The following is an 18,344-nucleotide window of genomic DNA, read 5'->3' as shown; positions in this document are numbered from 1 at the left end:
CCTGACCCAAGGTTGATTTTATTTAATTAATGCAAACGCCAACTCAGCGTTCACAGTGTGATCATATATTCCGCAGCAACCACCACCACAAATGCTGCCACCACGTCCACCGACAAAGATCCTGTCCTTTACTGTAAGATATTGGCTCTAAATGACCTAGTAATATAAACTACCCTATATGCTACATTCAATTTGTGTAGAAATTTTTCTAGAGTATGGGTCAACCACCATGTAGAGATGTGCCTATCATCTACCCTTTGAGCGGGCCCAACTTTCCTGGCACCAACAAATTTTTTTCAAAGAGGCCAGAGCAGTTTGAGGGTAAAAGAAGCATTCTGTGTCCAAATTGTAGCATTAAGTGGCTGTATGTGTTTACGTAAATTGTATTTCAGTAAAGTCAGTTAATACATAAAAAAAAACCTCACAAGGCTTTGCATAATTGAATGGGCCTCATCCAAGAGGTCTATTATAAGACCAGGAAGTGAAGTTTTCCAGAAACAAAGTATTGTAAAAAGAAGGTTTGATGTAGCAAAGACTGGCCTCCAGCTCCTTAGGTAGTTAGGGATGACCTTGAACTTCTGATCCTCCTGCTTCTACTCCCTAAGGACTGGGATTATAGATGTGAGGCACCACATGAGCCTGATGAGCAAATTTTGGCTCAAGACTTGAACATAAAAGCCCTGCCTGAGCTTTCAGCTTGCCAGCCTACACTCTACATTTCAAATACAGGGAGGCTACAGGGAGGCCTGGCTGAATTTATGGGGGAGAAGTGGAATCTAGGGGGTCTGCAACCTAACACTCCAATCATGTGAGTCACATCTGTGAAATAAATCTGCCTTCACTCAAATATACCCACAGATATCTCATTCGTTCAGTTTCTCTGGGAGAATTCCAGCCGATAGCCATTTATGTATTTACATATTGATTAAGAAGTCAGTATAAAAATTATATATAACGCTCAAGATAGTTAGTTGGTTAAGTGCTTGTTTAGCATGCAAGAAGACCTAGGTTTGATTCCCAGTATGACATAAACAAGATAGGAGAGCACACCTGTAATCCCAGCACTTGAGAGGTGGAGGCAGACAGATCAGAAGTTCAAGGTCATCTTCACGTACGTACCTAGTTAAAGGCCAACCTAGATTACACAAAACGATGACTGAAACAATAAACAATATAAAATTTAAAAAGGATGTTTCCATGGTATGCTATGTGTACTACCCTGGGTAATAGAAATGCTTCCTAAACCTTTGATGCTGACAGGCATTTCCATATGCAAACAGCTTGTCTAGGGCTCCTGCTTGGCCCTAAAGAGGGAGGTGATCTGTACCACCTGCCCTTGCTGCCCTGAAGACCCCTGCTCAGCACCTCTTGTAGAGTTTGCCATGTGCCACTCAGAAAAGGGCTGATGAGCAGTTCTGCATGGAAGCTGAGGAAAGAGGTTTCCCAAGCCGGAACTATTTCTAGAGACAATACACCATTGACCAGAAATAATTCCAAATGAGGAGCTGCATCTGTGAGGAAGAGATGCATGTGGAAACCTGACCACCCTTTTGTTAGCAAAGCCACATTCTGCCAGATAGTCTTTGCTAGATTATTACAAAAGCGAGCTGTACATTCACCAGCGAGCTCTCGCGAAAGAATGAAAGGCAGCCCGTTTTCTAAATCACTGGCTGACTAATACAGGGCTGCAATCTAATGGACCACTATGAATAACTCGTTTTTAGGACATGTGTTTTGCATGTCATTGCTTTCACAAAGAGCTGTTGTATTTTACAAATTGTTTTTCCTGTCCTTGACAAATTTTTTGTATAAAGAGCAAAGAAGAATTTCTCTCATGGGATCACAGGCCTCATCACAAAACTCAAGACTATAAAATTCACTGAGGAAATCAAAGAACCAAAAATCTTCACCTTGCTGCAAGCAGAGACTGGAATCAAACAACAAGGACCATAAAAAGTGGCAATTTTGGATATGTTTCATTGCGCACTGCCCACCTTTTTTTATTTTGTTTTGCTTTTGCTTCTGTGGCCTGAAATATTGCAGGACAGCCGGCTGGCTTGTCAACAAGCCCCAGGAATTTGCCTGCCTCTGCCTTCCCAACCCGGGCATCACAGACAAATGCACACCATTTCCCCACCCTTCACTCCCTAACCAGGCTCTGGAGACCTAATTCATTTCTTCATTCCTGCAAAGCAAGAACTCATCAACTGAGTTATTTCCACAGCAATGACTATGACTATTTATCTTCTACAGAAGAGGTAAAATATAATAACAGAAAACTGAGATTTCACACTATGTTTCTGTAGCCTGTCATAGCATGAATCATACCCAGGTGTAAGATACCATGAGGGAAGGCAAAGAATATCCTTGACTGAAGGAAGGCAAACAGTATCCTTGACAGCCCACCTATCTGTTTCAGGAACTCACACTCATGAGAATTTCACAGGCCCCACACTTCATGGCTTCTCCTCCTGTGCTGTCTCTGAAAGCTGGCTTATTACAGTAGGTTACTGTGGGACTTTGGTGTCGGAAGTCTTTCTGCATTTGTGTTGCTTTTATTGGTTAATGAATAAAGAAACTGCTTTTGACCAATGGCTTAACAGAATATATCCAGGCTGGAAAAGATATTTAGAGAGAGTAGGCAGAGTTTGGGAGAAGCCCTGGAGCCACCGGAAGAGAAAGACGCGAACTGCCAGTCAGAACCTTGCCGGTAGGCCACGAATCTCATGGTAAAATATAAGATAATAGAAATGTGTTAATTTAAGATATAAGAGCTAGGTAGCAATAAACTTAGGTGATTGGACAAGCAGCGATTTAAATAATACAGTTTCTGTGTGGTCGGGGCAATCAGAAATGAACAAGCAGTCTCTGTTGACACACCTCTAAAAGTATTGCTAGCTCTATGGCTCCCTTGCATCTAACCCTAAAAAGCCTTCCTAGAGCATGCAGAGGTTCTCTGTTTTCAAATCTTCAGTCCCTTCTCTAGAATGAGGGCTTAAGTTCATGAAATGGAACAGGAAAACAACGTGAGAATGTTCAAATAGGTGTTTGCTTGTCTGGCTGTTTGTTTGACAGGATCTCACTGTGTAGCCCTGGCTGGCCTAGAACTATGTAGATCAAGTTGTTCTTAAACTCATAGTGATCAGCCTGCCTCAGTCTCTCCCAAGCACTGAGCTTACAGGTATATGCTGCCACATTCAGCTTTAGGAAGCCATTGTTAATATGGTTCCTCCAGTTTGCCTGGTCTCAAATTTCCAGTCTTACACTTACCTGAACCTTGCCTTGCCTCCTTCTACGATGCTGAGCCTGCTGTTTTAAAGGTAAAACCCTAAGTGATGAAACTCAGCTTTGGCTTGAACATGAATGAATCACCAGATTTCCAGCATCCCTTTCCATATTACAGCTTCCATCCCTCAGTGCACGTACTAAGCTGTCACCCGACAAGGCCAGTCCACCTTTTTCCTCTCACTCTCATGCTTTCTGTAGTACTGAGAATAAAACTCAGGGCCCCATACATTCCAGGTAAGCATTCTATCACTGAGGTACATCCTAGTTGACCTAGGATTCTAACACCATCATTCGTTAACTAGGGGTATGAGTACTCCTCAAAGAGATTGAGAAATGATACTCAGTAGTACCACAGTGATAAGAAAGGTAAATATTTAAAGAACTCGGAGATTAACAGGCCCACATTTCCTCAAATTTATAAAGTGGTTCTTTGGATTTTATAAACATAGGCAACAATTTCTTACCTTATAACTTTAGGCAGACAGGTCATAATGGAATTTTGATGCATTAAAATTATATTTTTCATCTTGGTATTTTGAAGTATAAGCATGAATGGAAATTTTCTGTGAAATGCTATGATTGTACATAAACACACATGCTGAGACTTATGGGATACTAACAGATTTTCATAAATGAAAGCATAAATCAGGAAAATGGCAAGCTTTTCAATTACCTGAAAAAAATGTTTTCTTTCATACATACATATATTTTTTGACTCTGAACTAACATATTTTCTAAAAAGAAGCAAGCCTTGAGGGCCAAGCATGTAGCTCAGAGTTCTTGCCTAGTACGCACAAAACACTAGGTACAACCCCAGCACTGCATACAATCTGGCCATAGTCATACACATCTGTAATCTTAGCTCTCAAGAAGTGGGGTAGGAGGATTAGGAGTTCAAAGTCACCTTCAGCTATGGTGGAAATTCAAGGTCAGGTTTCATTACGTGAGACCCTGCTTCAAAAATAGAAATAAAACAAAGAGGTCATAGTTCAGTCTCCTACTTATCTGAGTAAAAGAACTAGTTTTTGTGTGTAGCCAAACACAAGGATCACAACTTTGCAGAGTAAAACACTCTCCCTTCCTCCCTCATCCCCTCCCTGTCTCTCTCCCTCTCCCTTCCTTTCTCTGTCTATCTGTCTCTGTCCCTCACCCCCCCCCAAAATGTGTCACACTTGCAAAATTTTGTGCCAAAGAGAAACTTAGGCACTCAATTCTTTTGTCCCAAACTGAAACTCAACAGACTAAAGTTCAGTTTAGAAGACTGCAACTCTAATCTATTATATTTCACTCTATCTGCGAGCTGTTAGAATGGACGATGTGGCTAATCAATTATTGTAGCTGAGGTGGAATAGCGTGTAGCTTGTAGTCTCTGAAGCTTAAAAGAAAATCTGTTTACAAAGCTTCAGAGATACATCAAAATGACAAGGGGAATAATAGTTCCTTCATTTTCAATTAACACCAGTCAGAGTAGTAGAAAGCTGGAACATACTTATTCCCTCTTTCCTGGTCTCTTCTGGCATCTTCCAACATGACAATAAACATACCTTGGAAGCAAAATTGATGGGATGTTTACAAAACAGATGCTTTCAAGTGATGCTAATAATATACTTAGAGCCAATATCTACCTTCCCAAAGGGATATAAATTACAAGTGACAGAATACAAGATACACATTAAAATCTAGGCCACAGAGCACACAAAAATCATGGGAGACAGTGTCTCGTCAGTACTTGAACAGTATATGATAGAAAGTTTCCACATTTCTTGTGGAGAATTAGTATTCTCCCTTACTTTGTCAAATGACACCTTATCTCTTTAGAGGATGATAAGAAAGAAAAATGTAATATTTCACTCTACCCAGAATCAACTGGGGAAGAAGCAAGTTTCTTTAGGATGTTATCTTCTTATGAATGTATAAGTGCTAGAAAAATGCATTATAAACTTGCATGCACACATATATATATATATATATATATCATCCATATTCCCACATAGGCCCATATGCTTTTTCCGTGTTAGAGCTAGTGCTAGTATTTCAGGTATGTGCCACCATATCCACTTATAATATCCCTCTCTCTCTCTCTCTCTCTCTCTCTCTCTCTCTCTCTCTCTCTCTCTCTCTCTCTGTGTGTGTGTGTGTGTGTGTGTGTGTGTGTGTGTCTGTGTCTGTGTCTGTGTCTGTGTGCTTGTGTTTGCTTACATGTATACTTGTATCAATTGTGGGTACAAATCCATGCTTTCCAGTGTGCTCGTTTGGAGCTCAGAAGACAATATCTGAGTGTCAGTTCTTACCCTTCCACATGATCACATTGTTCCTGCTTGTGCCAAGCTAGCTGGCCCTCTAGCCTCTGGAAATTCTCCTGTCTCGGCTTCTCGTTTCCCTGTAGAGGAGTCTGCAACAGATGTTTGGCTGCACAGAAGAGATGAGACCGGGGCATTGGATTTGGAGAAGGGGAGGAAGGGGCGAAGATCAGTAATTAGTCTACCGGCTTCCATGGCTGGAGCGACTTGTCGGCTTCCAGATAATTATAAACACTTCTTAGTTTCTAAAAGGGATTTTAAGGTTGACAAGATTGCTCAGTGAATAAAGGTATTTCCCCTCAAGCCTGGCAATCTGAATTTAATCCTTGGGACCTATGAAAATGTAGAAGGAAAGAACCACCTCCTCTACACATGAGCAGTGGTACACACGTACACCCCCGTTCTCTTCATAATATAAGTAAACAAATGTAAAAGACACCTTTGAAAAAAATAGATTTTAAAAAATCTTCCCATGAAGAAATAAATATATAAAGTGATGTGTGTTTTTAATATTGTGCGTGTGTGAACATGTGTGTACGTGTGTGTGTGTGTGTGTGTGTGTGTGTGTGTGTACGTACCACAGCACATGTGGACACAGAGGACAATTTGTGGGTGTTGATTCTCTCCTCAGTGAGGAAGCCTTATTTGAAGCTACCCATAGGTACATTGGCTCCTTTCGTGAGACAGAGTGTCATTTAGAGTCTGACATCCCAGGATTCTTATTTGGTTGCTGCGGTGGTTTGAATAGGAATGGCCCCTATACATTCATGCGTTTGAATATTTGGTTCATGGGGTGTGGTACTATTAGAACATGTGTCTTTGCAGGAGTAGGTAGGGCTTTGTTGGAGGAAGTGTATCACTGGCGGTGGGTCTCAGAAGCTCAAGTCAGTACAGTTTCTATTGCCTACTGATCTGGATGTAGAATTCCCAGCTCTTTCTCCAGCACCATGTCTGCCTACTCTCTGTCACACATATTGCTATGATGACAGTGGACTAAACCTCGGAAATTGTAAGCCAGCCCCAATTAAATAGTTTCCTTTATAAGATTTGCCATGGTCACGATGTCTCTTTATAGCCATAAAACCCTAACTAAGACAGTTGCATTTCTGGGCAGCTCTGCAAACATCCAGAACCAAAATCCAAACTATGGACGGCGTTTTGAAGGGGAATGGCTGCTACAGGCTCATAAATTTGATGATTACTCCTTAAGGAATGGCACTACTTGAGAGGGATTAGGAGATGTGGTCTTGTTGAAGTAGGTGTGGCTTTATTGAGGAAATATGTCACGAGGGATGTGCTTAGCAGGTTCATAATGCTCAATCTAGGCCCAGCCTCTCCTCTCCTCTCCTCTCCTCTCCTCTCCTCTCCTCTCCTCTCTCTCTCTCTCTCTCTCTCTCTCTCTCTCTCTCTCTCTCTCTCTCTCTCCCTCCCTGTTGCTTGCTGATCCAGATGTAGAACTCTCAGTTATCTCTCCAGCACCATGTCTGACCGTGTGCTGCCAGGCTGCCACCACTCTGGAGTAAATGCCAGGTACAATGGCTCTTCTAAATTTTCTACTACATTGAACATTTGAATACATGAGCCTTTGGGGAGCCATTTTCATTCAAACTGCTACACAGTCCATAACGGTGGGAAGGTCAAGGCAGCAGGAGCTTGAAGCAGCTGGCCATAACTCTTCCCCAATTAGGAAATGGGCATGAATGCATGTTGCTGCTTGGCTTGCCTTCTCTACAGTCCAAAATCCTCTGCCCACAATTAAACCAGGTCTTCCTGCATCAATTAATGTAACCAAGCTAATTTCCTATAGGCATGTCCAGAGACTCATCTCCCAGGTGATTCTAGATCTCATCAAGTTGATAAGTGAGATTAACTATCACAGCTATTATATAAAATGAACTTGAGATCACCCAAATTGTAGCCCCTCAAGAGAAATACATCTATTTGCCAATTTGGGACAGAATCAACCAGTTTCGTTTAGCAATAGAATTTACAAGACACTGATTTCAGACGAAATCTAATCTCTAGCACCAATTTATCATTCTAAAAGTTGTTATTGCCTCAGTTTAGAAGACAACAGACTTCTCTACGAAAGATTATTTCGTAGAAACTGTCTTGTTATATCCTTACAAGGTTTCTTTTCCTTCAGGACTTCCAGAGAAAGCTCTTCTTCAGAGAAATGATAAATCAAGTTAAATAAAATATGGCCTAAAAAGGGGATTTACACTTCCATTTACAAGAATGGATAGCAGCAGCAGATGAATCAAAGTCATGCTATTTAATTCATGCTCCTAACAAGCATGGTTATCTGGCTTCTCAATCTGTGGGGGAATAAAAGACATGAAATTGGGGAGACACAGAATAGACTGCAAGGCTGGTGTCAGTGAGTGGACAAAAATAAATGTCTGCCCGCCTAAGAGGAGGAAATATCGAGTCCTAAGAGCATCCTGACAAGCAGATATTTAAAAATGGTCGAAGGACTGTGAATTCTTATTGGACCAGACAAAGAAAACAGAGTTTTGTCATTTTGTTTTATAAACAGTACATGGTGTACAGTTAACACCTTAGAAGTGTCTGCCGAATAGTTGTTGAACAGACAGAGAACACAGAGTCCTGGCGGGAAATAACGTCAAATGACCACAGAGACATCACTGGTGGCAGCGGAAAAGTGTATTATTTTTAGAATCCAATTTAGGGAAGTGTTTCAGGCCTTAAAATGGGCCAGTGAGGTGACTCGGTGAGTGAAGCCACCTGCCAGCAAGCCCGAAGATCTGAATTGGATCCAGGGACCCACATAGTAGGAGGAGAGAACTGACTTCTGCAGGTTGTCCTCTGGCTTCCAAACATGTTCAGGGGGATTGAATGCATGCACACATATATGCACAGACACACACTAAATATAATGCAAAAAGGTTTAAACCCCACAACTCGCTGGACATAATGAGTCATGCTTGTAATCTCAGTCTTCCAGAAGATGAGGCAAGAGGATTGCTGCAAATTCAAAGTCAGTTTGACCTATGGCCTATAATTTGGACTTAGAGATTTCTAAGAATTTGTTTAGCTAATTTGTAAGTTCAAGACATTAAAATTATGCTAAATATATTTTTAGTCAATCAACTGTTAACAGTAAAACTGAAAACACGTCAAGTTTCTAATGAAGCAGAATGGCTTATTACACTCAGTGGTATAATATACAACACAACCAAGAATATTCGTTGCTCAGGACAACCCATAAAATTTAAGAAAATACACTGAATTACTTAAACTTAATCTCTTAACTATCCAAATGTTTATGTTCATATACATACACACATACACACATGTATACACGTTTATATGTACACAGAACATATACACAGTATGGACATAAATCTACATAAAATAAGTACTATTTCCCATATGAAGTAATTCTATGCTATATGTTAGATATGTAGTATGCAGATGATGATATACATACACACTATAATCACATATTTTCTGGTACTGGGTACATGACTTAGTTGATAGAGTACTTGTTCAACATGCACAAAGCTTTGAGTTTGGTCCCAGAACCACGGGATCTACTTGGAGGTGCAGCCCTATACTCTCAACACTTGTGGGAGGTGGATCAGAAGTTCAAAGGCATCTTCTGCTACATAGTGAATTGGAGGTCAGTTTGGGAATGAAAATTTGTCTTTATAGACATGTTCCAGAAAACGGATGGTCAAAGGCACACATTAGAATAATACTGGATTAGTATCTTCAGGAGGTAATAAATCACCCTTGAACACAGAAAGGTCCAATGGCAGTTTGTGTGAGTAAGGAATGTAGCAGAGGTTGATCTCAAGATCTTTCTAGAAACACATTAGATATAGAAGCTAGAGCTGCAGTCGTATGAAAACTTGGCATACACCTCCTGATATGAAGGCTGGCTAGACCCAGAGGGGTCAAAGAGAGAGGAGGCACGTGGCCAAACTGTTTTTTGCAACCTGATCTCATAAGTGATATAGCTCTTCCATGATATTTTGCTTTTTGCTTTCGAGACAGGGTTTCTCTGTGTAGCTCTGGGTGTCCCGTAACTTGTTCTATAGACTAGGCTAGCCTCAACCTCAGAAATCTGCCTGCCTCTACCTCCTGGGCGTTGTTGGGATTAAAGGTATGCACCACCATGACCAGCTCTTTCAAGATCGACTGGCCCTACACAGCTGGTGAAAGGCAAGAGAACATTACATGAGCCAATGAATACCAGGAATCAAGGAGCTCTGGGAGCCATATCACTGAGGCTAACCATGACAAATATCAGTTTTCATCCATCAGTCAACGAGTGCATCTGTGCCATAATCATCAGTAGCTGTTGACACCACAAGAGAAACAATTGTGTATGAAATGTCACTGTCTTAAATAACAGTAGTAGCCGTGAAGCAATCTTGTGGGGAGGAAAGCCTTGAATCTGGTTAAGTCTCTCTCAGTCTGTATATTAATGCACAGGCATTAAAGAGGGCAAAGGAATATGATACAACTTCATGTAAATGCAATTATTGTGCAAATGTCAAATCATGTAAATGCTAATCAAGATGGCAAGCAATTTTCCAAGAGGAAGATTTAATTTCTTCAAGAACCACACTGCAGGGGAATTTTAACGAGAGACAGGAGGGTAAAACTCATTGTTCAAAAGAAACTAAAGGACAAATTGACACTTTGTCAGTCCCAATCTGTAAAAAGTCAATTGTGAAAAGGGTTACTAAGCAGATGAGTATACACGTGGAATCAATGTCATTTCTCTTTATGGCCAAATGCTATCCTGTTGGTCAGATAGACCATATTTACTAATCCATTCCACATTTGACAGTCATTCACAGTGTTTCCACTATTTGGCTATCATCACAAATGCTCGGATTTGGGAATGGATATGTTTTTAGCTATCTTGGATATATACCCATAAAGGAATGAGATTTCTGAGTTACATGGGGCCTTTAGGTTGAAAGTTTTCAGGAACCATGCTTAGGTCATTACACTCATCTATTTACAAAATGAATGCAGATATTCCTCCATAGTGCAGGGCTATGAACTTAAAGAGTTAATGTAAGTAGAAAATGTACTTAATAATTGTGTTCACAGCCATCTGTTCCTTTATACCAGCGCTGCCTCTCTCCCCGCCAGAAGAGAGAAGTGGGTGGGGAGAATAAAAAGGGGTCTATCCCATGGCTATGCAAAGTCTACTCTTGGAAAAGTTATGGGTGGTAAAGGACTCAGAGAATTATTGGCTGAACTTCTGATCACCCAACTCTCTTTGCAGCATCTGGTGCCTGGTGTGAGAAATTGCTCAGGATTCCAAAACAGATCTGTGTTTCCAGAGTGCCGCTATTGGTGTTTTGCAGGAGGCAAATGAGGTCTATCAGATGGGTCTGTTTGAAGATATCAGTCCACGTGCTGTCCAAGACAAACGGGCAACAAATACGCCCAATGATATCCAGCCAGCGGGCTGCTTACATAAAGAAACAGGCTTAAGAATCCACGATGAGGGGGAACATTATATTTTCCAAAACAAACTTCCCCTCTTCCTTCTGTTATCACTAGTTCTGAATGTGAGGTATTTCCTCCCATGGGGTCAAAACGTAAATACGTATATGATTGCTATTGGGGAAAATGGGACAGAAACCATATGCTGGCAGTTTTTCTATTTTCTTTCTTTTGATTTTTTTTGTTTGTTTTGCTTGTTTTTTTAAGACAGAGTCTCACTATGTAGCTCTGGTTGTCCTGGAACTTACTATGCAGACCAGGTTGCTCTCAAACTCAAAGAGATCCACTTACCTGTGTCTCCCAGGGGCTTGGATTAAAGGCATGTGTCATCAAGTCCTACAGCAGTGGTTCTCAACCTTCCTAATGCTGCGACATTTTAAATGCAGTTCCTCACATTGTGGTGACCGCCAATGATAAAGTTATTTTCTCCACTATTTCATAACTGTAATTTTGCTACTATTGAGGAATCATAGTGTAAGTATCCGTGTTTTCCAATGGTCTTCCACTACCCCTGCGAATCACGACCCACAGGTTAAGAACCACTTCCCTATAGGTTTTCCATTTTTCACTTTTGTGTGAATATTTAATATAAGCGCAGGATATAAACTGTTAATGTAACTCAAAATGTTTCAGTACACAGGTTACAACAGCTCAACTTTACTGCAATTGCAAAAGTCAGCCAGGTGACGGTGGTGCAGACCCTTTAATTCCTGCCCTTAGAAGGCAAGAGCTGGCGGACCTCTATGAGTTCAAGGCCATTTTGGTCTACTTGGTCTCTGGAGTGAGTTCCAGGACAGGCTACACAGGGAAACCCTGTCTCAGAAAAAGAAAAAAGAGACAAGACCAGCATTTGGACTTTTTAAAAAGAAAAATAAGCAAATTTCTTATTGATCACAATCAAAAGGTATGTGTAGCATTTTGATCATATACTATGCCAGATTCTATCCCCTTACTACACTTTCCTGTGTTGTCTTACATGCAAGTGCATGTTTTCAATGTTGTCTGTCTTCTGTATTGTTCCTGTAATTTGCTATTAAAATGCACTATTATAAAGAAAAGGAAATGTATTTAGTACATGCCCCGATTTAGCAGCCCAATGTACCATAGAGTCAGCAGCTTGCCCCAGGATCATGTAGTCTAAGTGGAAACTGTGCTGTCTGGTGTCATTAGGGGGGGACTGCTTGGCACTGGCCTAGGAAGAAATCCAAATTCAAACCCTAAGGACAGCTTCCAGTGAATAGGTACCACTTTAGTACCATAGTGAAGTCAAAAAAGCTGAAGTCAAACAATTGTAGCACCAAGACAAGCTGCATGTACCAAACTCAGTATTTTGCTTTAAGTGGTTCTCCGTTTCTATCTAATTTATAGTGTTGTCACTGTTTACCTTTATACCACAAGGTCAACCTTTGACCTCATGCCATTTTCTTATGTCAGGTTGACATCATAGGTGTTATTACCTAATCCATTAGCTATGCATCTTTTTGCCCAAGGTTTTGAGAAGGCTTCTGTTTGTAAAGGGAGTTTTACATAAGATGCCACTTGGAATTTACTTTAAAACGTGGGTGGGATGAGCAATGAGGAACAGCATCGCTAACGCGAGATGAAACCAAATTGGCCGAGAGTCAATAGTACAAATTAATCATTAACTCTAAGCTCTCACTGTCTTCCTGGGCTAACTTGTACATACATTTAGCATTTCTCATGGAAAGCAAGATTTGTATTTTTAGTTTTTGTTCATTTTTTATTTCTTTTATTTTTGAGACAGAATCTCAGGTGACCTACACCCCCACTGACCTTTAACACAAGATGTAGGCAAGGATGTCCTTGAACTTGATGTTACTGTCTCCATCTCCCAAATCCTGGCTTTACAGGTGTATGAGGTCCTTGGGAGAGAACCCATGGCTTCCTGCATGCTATGAGTGCGTTCTACCAAGTGAGCTATACCCATAGCTTAAAATGTTTCAAAATAAATGTTTTTATATTACTTGTATAGATTTAAGTCAAATTTTCAAATAGAAAAACCACTGGATCTTTTTATTTTTCATTTGAGAAAAAAACCATTCTGTCTTTTTTTTCTGTTATGAAACATAAAATCTTTTTTATTGGGTTGTTGTGTTCTCTCTTCTTTCTTCCAGAGATACTCGAATCCATACTTTTTTCTTGTTTTACATTGTGGGTTTAGAGTCCATGTAGCAAGGATCACCTTTTCCCATCAACTGTGTTATCAGGTCTTATGAACGGAGAGAAGGAGATAAGGGGAGGGGGGACGGGGTATTGAGTCATATCTCTGTCACTCAAAAGGTTGTTGACATAAACAACATGGAGGCATGGCCCGGGACTGGAGTGGCTGGAGTAAAGTTTCAGGCTCTCCTGGGGAAAGACATCGGAGTTTCACTTTTTAAGACTTTGGGGGCAAGTGAACTTGTTGATGTGACCTGATAAAGGTAGCAGATCAGGTCCTAAGTAACTTACACAATGTGACAGAAATCATCCCGTCTCTGGGTAGAGGACTGAGGCGTGGTTACTATGTGACAGAGAGATGGCACACCAGTCAGGCTACCTCCCACTCCTGGGCTGCAGGATAGTTAGGTGTGTTCTTAATCCTGTTTGCACACCTCTGCATGTCAAGTCTGGTTAGCCAGAGGGCCTGGGTTCTCTCGTGTATATTACAGAGTCATATAACCCTGCGGGAGTTAAATCACTTAATAATGCAACTTGGAGCAGACTACATCTTGACAAATTGGCTATAGAGCAGGCAGCTATGAAAAATGGTGCTGCAGTCACAGGGACTTGGCATGGACTATTTGTCAACCTGGCCATCATAAAGTACATCAAGAACAACAAACGGGCTTTGAAAGCATGGCCCCATGTTGACTAGGAGCCAACCCTTGATGCCAAGAAGGGCCTCAGCAAAGCAACGCAACTATCACTAATTACTACATATTATCTGTGAACCACTGTCTTAAATCATGTCATAGCCCAAGGTGACAAAAAAAAATGTGCTCAGAGGCTGTTTGCTTAATCTAAGTGAAATACACAGCGTGGTCTTCAACACTGAAAATATAGTTTGAATACATCATCCTCGGTGCATGGCCTGTGAGCCAAGTCAGTCGCAGTAGATTACATGAAAGATGGTAAAGTTAGCCTTCTATCAAATACAGAAATGCGGAGAAACAGAACACTATCCTCAGGGGATAGGTGTGCTTCTTAAGACTATCATTTACAATGAGATATTCAGGATTTTAAAAAAAAAGCAATCCAGAAGGTACTGGAAGGATGTGTTTTCGAAAATGTTTACTGTGAAGTGATCAAGGTTAGGATATACATGATTTGATGAAGGCAAGTCGGTTGAAAAGTGAATGGCATGTTTTTATGCTGCTCACTTTCTAACTGCCAAGACCTGGATCTTTCAGAGCAGGCAATTTACACAGTAATCTAGCAAATCGAAATGAAATAACTGTCATTTTAAGTCTTCCACAAACTCATTATTGGCACTCTGAAATCACTCCGTGTGCTTTAGAAACCAAAGGAAAAGGGTTTTTCAGGTTCCCAGCCCATCCATGGCCGCTTTCTCTAGCTTGGCGTGCCAATATCAGCCGGCGAAATTAATGTCATGATTTGGCTTTAGCAAAGCTCAGTTTTAAGAGATGGTGGAGGTGCTCAGAATGCTTGCCCAATACACACAAAGCCTTCAATTCAATCTGCAGTACCACATAAACTGGATATGGTGGAGCATGCCTGGAGCCCAGGACTCGGCAAGTAGAAGCAGGTGGATTTGGAGTTCAGGGTCATGCTCTACTGAACAGTGAATTTATCTCTATCATGGGCTTCAAGAGACCCTGCCCTCCCCCAAAAAAATAGAAAGAAAGAAAAAGAAAAAACACAAGGCAGATTGGTAGTGCCCACCTGTAATGCTAGCACTTACCAGGTAGAGAGACAGGAGAATCAGAAACCGAAGTTCATGTTTGGCTATATAGCAAGGTTTGATCCAGCCTGGGATACATGACATGCCGTCTCAATGAACAATCAAACCAAAATAACTTTTTAAAAATCCACAAGGAGATGGTATCTCAATGAACACCCAAACCCAAACAACTTTTTTAAAAATATTTATTTATTTTGTATACAATATTCTGTCTGTGTGTATGCCTGCTGGCCAGAAGAGGGTACCAGACCCCATTACAGATGGTTGTGAGCCACCATGTGGTTGCTGGGAATTGAACTCAGGACCTTTGGAAGAGCAGGCAATGCTCTTAACCTCTGAGCCATCTCTCCAGCCCCCCAAACAACTTTTTAAAAATCTATAGAAGATGATGAAAACTAGACGAGGATAAGAGTCCAAGAAAAGAATTCTGGAAAGAAACTTAAAAAAAAAAAGAAAAGAAAAACTAAGGGTCTGGGGAGATGTTTCAGCAGCTGAAGTAAAGGCTATCCAAGCAAAATGAATGCACTTTGCTTTTCCAGAACCCAGGTAAATGGTAGTAAATGATGGGTGGTTCTGGTATTTGCCTGTCTGGGAAGGCAGAGAGCTAGAGCAAAGTGGTTTGGGAAGATGTCTTAGTTACTTTTCTATTGCTGTGAAGAGACACCATGACCAAGGCAAATTATAAAAGAAAGCATTTCATTTGAGATTATTTTTTTAATGTTTCAGAGGGTGAGTTCGTGGCCATCATGGCAGAAAGCATGGCAGCAGGCAGACATGGCACTGGAGCCATAGCTGTTAACCTCCTGGTCGATAAGTTGGAGGCAGAAGGGATGGGGAGAGGCTGGGCCTAGCCATGGGATCTCAAAACCTCAAAGTCCATCCCCTGTGACATGACACCTCCAACAAGGCCACATGTCCTAATCTTTCCCAAACAGTTCTACCAAATAGGGTCCAGGCATTCAAAGACATGAGCCAATGGGGGGAGGCATTCTCATTCAAACTATCACGGAAGAGTAGTTGTACTGGAACACTCTAGATTTGCTTAAGAGACACTGTCTCCAAACTATAAGGTGGATGAGTGATCAAGGAAGATTCTGGCTACTCAATCCCACACACATATGCCAACATACATGCTAAGTCATATATACACATAGCACACAAAAACACATGAAATGAAGAATAACATTTAAAATAGCACGGTAACTTCATACTAGAAAATTGTTGTCTAACCATAAAAATCTGCACATAAATGTAGATAGTTCTGCAAGGAAGCATAAAAAAGAAAATGGTGCCTTCAGGGGCACCAACTTTTATTATGAATTCTGGAAGAAAGGCTGGTCCCAAGCTGTTGAAGAGGTGGAGCCAACCTTCAAGTGGTACGTTCCATTTTCACAAAATGAAAATACTAAAGATTCATCTATTTCAAAGGATCTAAGAGGAGGGCAAAACCCACTTTCAACAGTTGTTAGAAATGGATTCTATTTCTTCTTCTTTTCATTTCAAGCCAGTTCCTAGAGAGACTTTCACATTGGCCCCAGGAGTGGAGAGAATTTTGTGAGGCAGAAGGAGGAGGAGCCTAGACAACCATGGCTATTGAATGAAGCGGACATTTCCGGTCTTCAGTTCACAGCTGTTTGCTTGAGGCCCCGAATGCCCAGGGCTATTTTCATCCAGCATGAGCTTTGTGGACCAGGATCCACAAGGGAAGGGAACCAAAGCCCTTCACACATATGAAACAAGCACTTTGTAAAGCTGTGCTCCTGGGAGACAGGGGCCAGAGACAGGAAGTCTTTCCCTCTGTAGGCTGAAGGTGACAGTGTGGCCCAGGGGGCAGTATTAAAATACAATGACATTGCTACCAAAAGCAGCACTTTCACATTAGTTCTGACACGCTGTTAGCGTCTGTCATTTAACACCTGAGAAGAATGAAGCAGCAAGATGACAAAGAACTTCTATCCTGGTGTCTCATTTGCAAGGGAAAGAAATGATCTCATACACGGCTAAGGTTTCAGGCATGGAATATGAGATATTAAGAGTTCAAAAAAGTACAGAGGTCAAAAGAATCAATAGCTACTAAAAAGTGGTCAAGAAGGGTTTGAAATTGTGTCTTTCCCTTTGATTCATTATTCGGAACTCAAGAAAGCAAATATTTGGCGTCAGGGGAACATAAAGCTAGTAAACGCATTTTGCAAATAGCAACCATCCCACTGTCTGCCTTTGCTTCCCAAATAGGATTTCATATTATTAAGTATACTTTCTCCCAGGACATTAAGTGATTTCACAGGCTCTAAAAGGCAATAGTAGCCAAAGAAAAAGGCAGATAGAATGCTGGCTGCCTCATACTGTTAGTGTGGCAGGATGGTGATACAAAAACTAACAAACACAAGCTCATTACATGTTCATCATCATCTTAACCTTGATTTTGGATAGCTTATGGTAGTATTATTATAATCTGAAATCTCTAGCCTACATAATGAATTTTCAATCCACTTAGAATGCAGCAAAAAAAAAAAAAGGCACTACTTTTCAAGACCAGATGCCAGCAACACACACAGGACATACCTTGTCTGACACCTGCTGTTGTAAATAAAGTTTTATTTATTTATTTGCTTGTTTGCTTGTTTGAGCCAGCACCTCACATGGCTGAGGATGTCTTTGCATATGTTATGTAACTGAGGATAACCTTAAACATTTGATTTTCCGGCCTCCCGGTGTTTGGAATGAGCCAGTCTGTTTAGTTTATTCAGGCCTGGGGGTGGAACCCAGAGCTCTGAGCATGGCGGGTAAGGGCTGTGCCACCTGAACTCCAGTCCCAGTGAAGTTTCATTATTGTATCCATTTGCTTACCTACTGTCCCCATCTGCTCTCGCACAGTGGCAGAGGCTGACCAGTTGGCGCAGGGACTGCATGGCTCACAGGGCCTAAAATACCACCAGGCTCTTTACAAAGGACAACTGCTGACATAGTCAACATGTTCTTGTTTATCCCCTTACTGTACAACAGACATGTGTAAAATGTCAGTATTTCTTGCTTTGTTTTGTGAATAAGATTATCTGGGGGCTAGATTCCAAGTAATCTGCTATGGCTACCAATTTACTTCCCCATCCCTTGAATCTAGGGTGGCCGTATGGCTTGCTTTGGCATGAGACGGTACTAGAAGAGGCCTGGAAACTTCTACTTCTTCTCTTGGCGCCTCAAATCACCCTGTGGAAAGGTTGTTACCTCCTGCTGGAGAGAAGCCTCACCTGGCCTGGACACTTCAGGCCTGATGCCAGTCTCTGAGGAAGTCATCTTGGAAATCATGGCTTCGCATGAGCTCGCAGCTAGGGTGCAGC

This window comes from Myodes glareolus, chromosome X (genome assembly GCF_982192425.1).
Source record: "Myodes glareolus chromosome X, mMyoGla1.1, whole genome shotgun sequence".
NCBI lineage: Eukaryota > Metazoa > Chordata > Mammalia > Rodentia > Cricetidae > Myodes > Myodes glareolus.
The sequence above is the reverse complement of the archived record's forward strand: the minus strand, read 5'-3'. Positions refer to the sequence as shown.